Here is an 11,081-nt window from a genome sequence, read left to right on the forward strand (position 1 = left end):
AGAATGAAATTTTAAAGGTAGCACTCAAGTAATTTACTTTGGAATGGCAGAGAAATACCACATAGTAGGTATGTATGGTGGACACAAATGGCATAGGTTTTGGCTCAAGGTTTTGGATGCACGAGAAGCATTCCCTCTCAGTACAAGGCTTTGGCTAGCAAGGTTGTTTGAAGCAAACACAAGTATGAACCGGTACAGCAAAACTTACATAAGAACATATTGCAAGCATTATAAGACTCTACGTTGTATCCTTGTTGTTCAAACACCTTAACCAGAAAATATCTAGACTCTAGAGAGACCAATCATGCAAACCAAATTTTAACAAGCTCTATGTAGTTCTTCATTAATAGGTGCAAAGTACATGATGCAAGAGCTTAAACATGATCTATATGAGCACAACAATTGCCAAGTATCAAATTATTCAAGACATTATACCTATTACCACATGAAGCATTTTCTGTTTCCAACCATATAACAATGAACGAAGCAGTTTCAACCTTCGCCATGAACATTAAAAGTAAAGCTAAGAACACATGTGTTCATATGAAACAGAGGAGCGTGTCTCTCTCCCACACAAGGAATGCTAGGATCCGATTTTATTCAAACAAAAACAAAAACAAACAGACGCTCCAAGTAAAGCACATAAGATGTGATGGAATAAAAATATAGTTTCACTAGAGGTGACCTGATAAGTTGTCGATGAAGAAGGGATGCCTTGGGCATCCCCAAGATTAGATGCTTGAGTCTTCTTGAAATATGCAGGGATGAACCACGGGGGCATCTCGAAGCTTAGACTTTTCACTCTTCTTGATCATATTGTATCATCCTCCTCTCTTGACCCTTGAAAACTTCCTCCACACCAAACTCAAAACAAACTCATTAGAGGGTTAGTGCATAATTGAAAATTCCTATATTCAGAGGTGACATAATCATTCTTAACACTTCTGGACATTGCACAAAGCTACTGAAAGTTAATGGAACAAAGAAATCCATCAAACATAGCAAAACGAGGCAATGCGAAATAAAAGGCAGAATCTGTCAAAACAGAACAGTCCGTAAAGACGAATTTTTCTGGGGCACTTAACTTGCTCAGATGAAAAATCTCAACTTGAATGAAAGTTGCGTACATATCTGAGGATCACACACGTAAATTGGCAGATTTTTCTGAGTTACCTACAGACGGGGCTGCTCAATTTCGTGACAGTAAGAAATCTGTTTCTGCGCAGTAATCCAAATCTAGTATCAACCCTACTATCAAATACTTTACTTGGCACAACAATGCAATAAAATAAAGATAAGGAGAGGTTGCTACAGTAGTATCAACTTCCAAGACTCAACAAAACAGTAATAAAAACATACATGGGTTATCTCCCAAGAAGTGTTTTCTTTATAGCCATTAAGATGGGCTCAGTAGTTTTAATGATGCTCTCGCAAGAAATAAGAGTTGAAGCAAAAGAGAGCATCAAAAGAAAATAAGAAACACTTTTAAGTCTAACCCACTTCCTATGAAAAAGAATCTTTTAAGGGAACAAGTACTGAAAGCACAAAGCAACAAGCATAGAAAGGCAACACAAGCGCAACTTCAAGATTCTCAACATAAAGAGGGGAAACTTAATATTATTAAGATGCATATAACCATGTTTCCCTCTCTCATAATAACTTTCAGTAGCATCATTGATGAAATCCACAATATAAATATCACATGAAACATTCTTATCATGAGCTACATGCATAAAAATTTTACTCTCCAGATAAGCATAGTCATTACTATTAATTGTAGTGGGAGCAAATTCAATAAGATAGCTATCATTATTATTCTCATAACCATAATCATCATATGGCATATTGTAATCATAATTAAATTTCTCCTCAATAGTAGGTGGACTGAAAATATGATAGTCATCATTGTAATCATCATTTATAGGAGGTAAAGTATCATCAAAGTAAATTTTCTCCTCCATGCTTGGGGGACTAAAAATATCATGTTCATCAAAACCAGCTTCCCCAAGCTTAGAATTTTCCATAGCATTAGCAACAATGGTGTTCAAAGCATTCATACTAATAACATTGCCATTAGCATGCATATAAAGTTCCATAGGCTTTTTAATTTTCTCTTCAAACACCTCATGTCCTAACTCAAGATAAATACTATAAAGATCTCTAATATTTTTGTTGTTTTCCATTAAGCCTAGCTAGTGAAATCACACTACTTAGTGTTCTCAGGAGTATTCATTTTAACAGTAATAAAAAACAAGTAACTAATTTTTTTTTGTATTTTTGATATGAGGAAAGCAAACAAGACAGAAAATAAAGTAAAGTAAATGCAAATAACTAATTTTTTGTGTTTTTGATATAGAGAAAGTAAACAAAGCAGTAAATAAAATAAAGTAAAGCAAGACAAAAACAAAGTAAAGAGATTGGATGTGGGAGACTCCCCTTGCAGCGTGTCTTGATCTCCCCGGCAACGGCGCCAGAAAAAATGCTTGATGGCGTGTAAGACACACGTCCGTTGGGAACCCCAAGAGGAAGGTGTGATGCGTACAGCAGCAAGTTTTCCCTCAGTAAGAAACCAAGGTTATCGAACCAGTAGGACACTACAAGAAAAGTTGCCATGGCCGACGAAGTTGAAGTCGCGCCATGGTTGCCGGTGTACCATGGCCGACGATTTTTGGTCTCTCCATTGTGCATGTCAAAACGTTTTTTTTTTCTCGTTTTTGAGGCCACCTAGCCCGACGAAAACAGCCAAAACGTGGCGTATGGTGTCCCGGGACGTGGTGCATCTCGAATTCTCGGGTTTGCCGGCCGAGTCAACGCAAATCCGCACCACCGAGGGATGTAGGGCCCAGATGGCAGCCTCTCTGGCATTGTTTTTTTCTCGATCGCGCCATCTCGTTCAACGCTCTCCGATCGAGCCGTTTACGATGCAGGATCATGGGTCCCGCATGTCATCCTCTAGGAACCAAAATTCTTTCTATTCTTGGATTTTTTTGACCCCCTGATTTCTGGCTACTTCCTTTTTCTTTTGATCCCTTGTCGCATTGGAAACGTTGAGACCGATGCTGCTAATTGGGACCCGCATGTCATCCTCTATGAGCAATCAACTTTCTTTTCTTGGAGTTTTTTTTGGCACGTCAAATTTGGTCACTTGCCTTTTTCTTTCGATCCCCTGCCGCCTCTCAAACGGTGATACCGCTGCTGCTAAATGGGACCCACATGTCATCCTCTATGTACTATAAAACTTTCTTTTCTTGGATTTTTTTGGCACCTCATATTTGGTCACTTACCTTTTTCTTTTGATCCCCTGCCGCCTCTCAAACGGTGAGACCGCTGCTGCTAAATGGGACCCGCATGTCATCCTCTATGTACTATAAAACTTTCTTTTCTAGAATTTTTTTTGGAACCTCATATTTGGTCACTTGCATTTATCTTTCGATCCCGTGCAGCCTCTCAAACGGTGATACCGCTTCTGCTAAATGGGACCCGCATGTCATCCTCTATGTACAATCAAGTTTCTTTTCTTGAATTATTTTTGGCTCCTGATATTTGGTCACTTGCATTTTTCTTTTGATCTCATGCCACATTTGAAACGTTGAGGAACCTGCAGGCTCATGGGACCCGCATGTCATCCTCTATGTACTATAAAACATTCGTTTCTTGGATTTTTTTTTGACTTGTTTCTTGGATTTTTTTGGCACCTCATATTTGGTCACTTGCCTTTTTCTTTCGATCCCCTGCCGCTTCTCAAACGGTGATACCGCCGCTGCTAATTGGGACCCGCATGTCATCCTCTATGTACAATCAAGTTTATTTTCTTGAATTATTTTTGGCTCCTCATATTTGGTCACTTGCCTTTTTCTTTCGATCTCATGCCACGTTTGAAACGTTGAGGACCCTGCTGGCTCATGGGACCCACATGTCATCCTCTATGTGCTATAAAAGTTTATTTTCTTGGGTTTTTTTTCACCCTATGATTTTTGGCTATTTCCTTTTCCTTTTGATCCCCTGCCGCCTTGGAAACGTTGAGTAAGCTGCTGATTCATGGGACCCGCATGTCATCCTCTATGTACAATCAACTTTCTTTTTCTTTTGATCTCAAGCCGCATTTGAAACGTTGAGACCGCTGCCGCTAATTGGGACCCGCATGTCATCCTCTATGTACAATAAAGTTTTTTTCTTGGATTATCTTTGGCTCCAGATATTTTGTCACTTGCCTTTTTCTTTCGATCTCATGCCGCCTTTGAAACGTTGAGTAAGCTGCTGGCTCATGGGTCCCGCATGTCATCCTCTACGAACAATAAAAGTTTCCTTTCTTGGAGTTATTTTTGACCCCTAATTTCTGGCTATTTGCCTTTTTCTTTTGATCTCCTGCCCCCTTTGAAACGATGAGGACGCTGTTGGCAGGTCGGTCCCACATGTCATCCTATGTGAACAATAAAAGTTTCCTTTGATGGAATTATTTTGAACCCCTAATAAATTTCTGGATATTTCCTTTTTTTTTTTTCCTTTGATCCCCTGCCGCCTTGGAATCGTTGAGGATGCTGCTGCCTCATGGGTCCCGCATGTCATCCCCTCAGAACGGTAAATGTTTCTTTTCTTGGATTTTGTTTACCAAATGATTTTTGGCTTATTTTTTCTTTCGATCTCCTGCCGCCTTTAAAACGTTGAGGACGCCGCTGGCTCACGGGTCCCACATGTCAGCCTCTATGAACAATAAACGCTGAGGATGCTGCTTCCTCATGGGTCCCGCATGTCATCCTCTAAGAACGAAAATGTTTCTTTTCTTGGATTTTGTACCAACATATTTTTGGTTTATTTTTTCTTTCCATCCCCTGCCGCCTTTAAAACGTTGACGACGCTGCTGGCTCATGGGTCCTCGATGTCAGCCTCCCCGTACAAGAAACATGTGATATCTTGATTATTTTGCAGACAATAAACAGTGTATTGCTTCTGAGCTATTGGAAACGGATAAATTAAATTTTTATTTTTACATAAACAAACTTATATGTTGAATCTCCTTGTTTTTTTGTTTTTGCGAAGCATAGGACTTTCCTGTTTTTTTTAGAAAATTCCGAACTTTCCTGTTTTGGAGTGGGCTGAAATTGTACGAGTCAAAAGGCCAAGCAGGATAGTTCGAAGGCCCAGATGTCCAGATGTAGCCCAATTGAAATCTTTCTTCTTGAATTTTTTTCACCCCCTGATTTCTGGCTACTTCATTTTTTTTTGGTCCTGTGCCGCCTTGGAAACGTTGAGACCGCTGCTGCAAAATGGGACTCGCATGTCATCCTCTATGTACAATAAACATTTCCTTTCTTGGAATTATTTTTTACCCCTAATTTTTGGCCACTTCCTTTTTCTTTTGATCCCCTGCCGCCTTTGAAACGTTGAAGACTTTGCTGGCTCATGGGACCCACATGGCATCCTCTATGAACAATAAACATTTCCTTTCTTGGAGTTATTTTTTACCCCTAATTTCTGGCTATTTGCCTTTTTTTTTCTTTCGATCCCCAGTCGCCTTCGAAACGTAGAGGACGCTGCTGGCTCATGGGTCCCAGATGTCAGTCTCTATGAACAATAAACCTTTCCTTTGTTGGATTTACTTTTCACCCTCTCATTTTTGGCTATTTCCTTTTTTCTTTTGATGCACTGCCGCCTTGGAAACGTTGAGTAAGCTGCTGACACATGGGGCCCGCATGTCATCCTCTCTGTACAATCAACTTGCAAGATCTTGGAGCGAAAGACCTTGTATTAGTGGGACCCATATGTCATCCTCTATGTACAATAAAAGTTTCTTTTCTTGGATTATTTTTTGCTCCTGATATTTGGTCACTTTCCTTTTTCTTTCGATCTCATGCCGCCTCTGAAACGTTGAGGAAGCTGCCGGCTCATGGGTCCCGCATGTCATCCTCTATAAACAATAAAAGTTTCCTTTGTTAGAGTTATTTTTTACCCCTAATTTCTGGCTACTTCCTTTTTCTTTTGATCCCCGCCGCCATTGAACGTTCGGGACTCTGCCGGCTAATGGGTCCCATATGTCAGCCTCTATGAACGATAAACCTTTCTTTTCTTGGAGTTATTTTGACCCCTAATTTCCGGCTATTTTGCCTTTTTTGGATCCCGTGCCGCCCGGAAACGTTGAGGATGCTCGCTGCCACATGGGTCCCGCATGTCATCCTCTCGTAACGATAAAATGTTTCTTTTCTTCGATTTTTTTACCAACTGATTTTTGATTTATTTTTTCTTTCGATCCCCTGCCGCCTTTAAAACTTTGACGACGCTTCTGGCTCATGGGTCCCGATGTCAGCCTCCCCGTACAAGAAACATGTGATATCTTGATTATTTTGGAGACAATAAACAGTGTATTTCGTTCTGAGCTATTGCAAACGGAAAAAATAAATCTTTATTTTTAAATAAACAAACTTATATGTTGAATCTCCTTGTTTTTTGTTTTTGCGAAGCATAGGACTTTCCTGTTTTGGAGTGGGCTGAAATTTTACGAGTCCAAAGGTGTCCAGCAGGATAGTTCGAAGGCCCAGACGGCCAGATCCAGCCCATTTGAAATCTTTATTTTCTTGGATTTTTTTGACCCCCTGATTTCTGGCTACTTCCTTTTTTTTTGTTCTGTGCCAACTTGGAAACGTTGAGAACGCTGCTGCTAAATGAGACCCGCATGTTATCCTTTATGTACAATAATTTCTTTTCTTGGATTATTTTTGGCTCCTGATATTTGTCACCTTTTTCTTTCCATCTCATGCCGACTTCGAAACGCTGAGACCGCATACCGCAAAATGGGACCCGCATGTCATCCTCTATGTACAATAAAAATTACTTTTCTTGGATTATTATTTTGGCTCCCGATATTTGGTCACTTGCCTTTTTCTTTCGATCTCATGCCACGTTTGAAACGTTGAGGAACCTGCTGGCTCATGGGACCCGCATGTCATCCTCTATGTACTATAAAAGTTTCTTTTCTTGGATTTTTTCACCCTCGGATTTTTGGCTATTTCCTTTTTCTTTTGATCCCCTTCTGCCTTGGAAACGTTGAGTAAGCTGCTGACTCATGGGACCCGCATGTCATCCTCTATGTTCAATCAACTTTCTTTTTTTGGAGTTTATTTTTGACCCCCTAATTTTTGGCTACTTCCTTTTTCTTTTGATCCCCTGCCGCCTTTGAAACGTTGAGGATGCTGCTGCCTCATGGTCCCGCATGTCAGCCTCTCAGAACGATAAATGTTTCTTTTCATGGATTTTTTTTGACCCCATGATTTCTGCCTAGTTCCTTTTTCTTTTGGTCCTATGCCGCCTTGGCAATGTCGAGACCGCTGCTGCATAATGGGACCCGCATGTCACCCTCTATGCACAATAAAAGTTTCTTTCGTGGATTATTTTTGGCTCCTGATATTTGTCACTTGCCTTTTTCTTTCGATCTCATGCCAACTTTGAAACGTTGAGAACGCTGTCGCAAAATGGGACCCGCATGTCATCATCTATGTACAATAAACGTTTTTCTTGGATTACTTTTGGGACCCGATATTTGTCACTTGCCTTTTTCTTTCGGTATCATGCCGCCTCCGAAACGTTGAGGAAGCTGCCGGCTCGTGGGTCCCGCAAGTCATCCTCTATGTAGAATAAAAGTTTCCTTTCTTGGAATTATTTTTACCCCTGATTTCTGGCTACTTCCTTTTTCTGTCGATCCTGTACCGCCTTGGAAACGTTGAGACCGCTGCTGCAAAATGGGACCCGCATGTCATCCTCTATGTACAATAAAGTTTCTTTTCTTGGATTATTTTTGGCTACTGATGTTTTGGCACTTGCCTTTTTCTTTCGATCTCATGCCGCCTTTGAAACGTTGAGACCGCTGCTGCAAAATGGGACCCATATGTCATCCTCCATGTACAATAAAAGTTTCTTTTCTTGGATTATTTTTTGTTCCTGATCGATATTTGGTCACTTTCCTTTTTCTTTCGATCTAATGCCGCCTCTGTAACGTTGAGTAAGTAACAGGCTCATGGGACCCGCATGTCATCCTCTGTGTACAATAAAGTTTCTTTTCTTGGATTTTTTTACCCCCTGATTTTTGGTCACTTGCCTTTTTCTTTCGATCCTATGCCGCCTTTGAAATTGAGGAGGCTGTTGGCTCATGGGTCCCACATGTCAGCCTCTATGAACAATAAACCTTTCCTTTGTTGGATTTATTTTTTACCCCTAATTTCTCGCAATTTGCCTTTTTTATTTTGATCCCCTGCGGCCTTTGAAACGATGAGGACGACGCTGCCAGGTCGGTCCCACATGTCATTGGAACCCATGAATAAAAGTTTCCTTTGTTGGATTTACTTTTGACCCCTAATTTCTGGCTATTTGCCTTTTTTTCTTTTGATCCTCTGCCGACTTTGAAATGATGAGGATGCTGCTGGCAGATCTGTCCCACATGTCGACTCTCTCGAACTATAAATGTTTCCATTCTATGATTTATTTTTTACCCCTATTTTCGGGGTACTTGCTTTTTTTGGATATCCTACCGCATTTGAAATTTTGAGGACGCTGCTGGCTCATGGGTCCCACATGGCATCCTCTTTGGACGATAAACCTTCATTTCTTGTTAATGACAGGTTTATCTGTATTATTTTTGCAGACTACTACAAGCTCTTTCGCTCCAAGATCTTGCAAGTTAATAGAATAAATCATGGAATTATTAGGATATGTTTTAAATTTCAAATCCACTTTATGAATTTTTGAAAATACCGTGATCCATGTGGGTATGGAGCGATAAAGGATTTTCATATTGGCCATGAGCAGTATCAAAAATTGCAACCCAATTATTCAAAATAAATACAAACAACTTTTATGTAGAATCTCCGTGTTTTTGTTTTTTGCCAATCATAGGATCTGTGGTTCTTTAGAAAAGGGCCAACATTGCATGAGCAGAAAGGCCCATTTGTAGTTATTGGGCTTCGACAGCCGGAGCAAGTAGGCCAATAGCAAATACCTTGTAGATGGCCGTTGGAACCCAAAAGTATTTGTTGCCTAGACTTAGATGCCAAACTCAGCCTTATTGACATGAACTTTGCTATCCACACGACAATTTCAGTCCGATCCGTGTACGAAACACAAGATCCAACCCTTCGTGTGAGGAAGCAGGTGGCAGCACACCTCCAGATGCTCAATCGTACAATCACATATCATATAGGAGTTGTCGTATGTACATCAGTTCCGTATTGACATGTTTTTTTTCTTTGGTTCACATGTGGGGTCCGCACAGTCACCTAGGTCGCACATCTACTTCCTTGCTCGTAGTTGATGCATGTTTCGTGGCCTGCAGCAAGAATCACTGCCCCCAGGGATGTACTTTACCCTTTAGCGGCAAAAAAAATAGGAATTGTCCTCTCATGAGTATGATCAACAAGATGTGGCTATATTATAAAGGACGTATACACATCGTAATTATAGTGCTGAAATAAAGTCAATCCTAAAACAGCCATGCATGGGTTATAATATGAAGGCAACACAAAATACAAAAGCGGGGCAGTGTTCAAATAAACCGATTCAAACTAGTACATACTAAAAACACTGTACTACTTCTCAACACTTCAAGCATAATAAAAAAGTGTGTCAGTGTTTTTTTTTAAAGGTAACACCGAACGGGCAATGTTTAAAGCAGGCTTAAACCACATAGCCGCTTGTCGGACATTATCCCAACCATCTCTGGGAAGGCTGATAACTCCCACAGTCTCAGCTTCATTTGGCTGGAGGTTGCATCGCAAAATTTTAGGGTATTGATTATGAAGAATCTTCCGGTATGCTGTGTAGACGCAGTTTTTCCTCATGAATGGAACCAATGTGCCATCAGCAGCTTTGGATTCACGCTTCTTCAGGTTGGCAATGATCGGGTAATTGAGTCCGAGGAACAGAGAGTGGTCGCCGAGGCTCTTAACCTGCCTCCAAAGAAAGTCCCCTGCACGTGCAGTAGATAAGGGATCCTGCTCAAAGACGTAGGTGGCAACAGGAGGATACTCGCCGTAGGCCGAAACCCATTAGCAAGCATAGGGAATGTCGGAGTTACTTCAGTATTGGCAATCCCAATGTTGTTTATCGTAAGGATGATCATCAATCGCTTGCCATCGGCAGATGGAGCGACGAACCACGCGTCATCGCTGATCATCCACCACCGGTGGCGGGATTACAAACCGGAGCATCGGATTTTCTCGCAATATTAGAAATGGAGACGAATAGGGTGTTACTCGGCAACCATATTCAAACAAGCAGCATTGTTCACCGTTCATGCTCACGAGTATAAATACGACTATGTAAGCTAAGGACATTGGTCATTCATGTGTTCAAATCGAGTGTCCAATATATCTGTTATATTGCATCCATCCCACGAAACTAGTCTTAACTTCGCCAAAACTAGACACAGTTATATACTACCTCTGTCCCACCGAAAGTGTCTGAGATTTGTCCAAATTCAGATGTATCTAGACAGTGAAAGCATATAGATACATTCAAATTTTGACAAATATATATCATCTTAAGTTTAAGTCCTGTGCTGTAGTTAATTCTCTTTGTCTTAAGTGATCTATTAGAGAGCTTCCCTGTGACCACCCGAAGGGTAAGAAATGTTTAACTATATAAGTGGATTGCCTAGACCTTTCCATCAGTTCGGACTTTTGGTTGCGTTGGCTAGTCCATGAAGCTTGACATGGTGTCAGAGCCAGGGTCTCGAGTTCGAGTCCTGGCTTTCGCAATTTATCCTGAAATTGTTGTTTCCCCCTCGGAGTCCACGTATATTCCTCTTGAGCTATACCTCTGAGTCTTTCCACGTGTTGACTTGTCTCCCATCACACGTGAGGGGGGTGTTGAATTGTATAAGTGGATTGCCGCCCTTGCGATGTCGTCGTGGTGAACAAACAGATGCCATAGGATGGCTTAGGTTGGGGCCGAATGGACGCAAGAGGATTCGGGGGAGGGTTTGTGATTAGATGGGATGAACTTCCGGATGGTTTCCTCAAGAACTTAGCCAAGGCTAGAGGTTAAAGAAGAAAGACATAAGGAAGAACTCGCTCTAGATCATCTTCTCTATTGACCTC

The sequence above is a fragment of the Lolium rigidum genome, chromosome 6, assembly GCF_022539505.1.
Source record: "Lolium rigidum isolate FL_2022 chromosome 6, APGP_CSIRO_Lrig_0.1, whole genome shotgun sequence".
In the NCBI taxonomy this organism is placed as follows: domain Eukaryota; kingdom Viridiplantae; phylum Streptophyta; class Magnoliopsida; order Poales; family Poaceae; genus Lolium; species Lolium rigidum.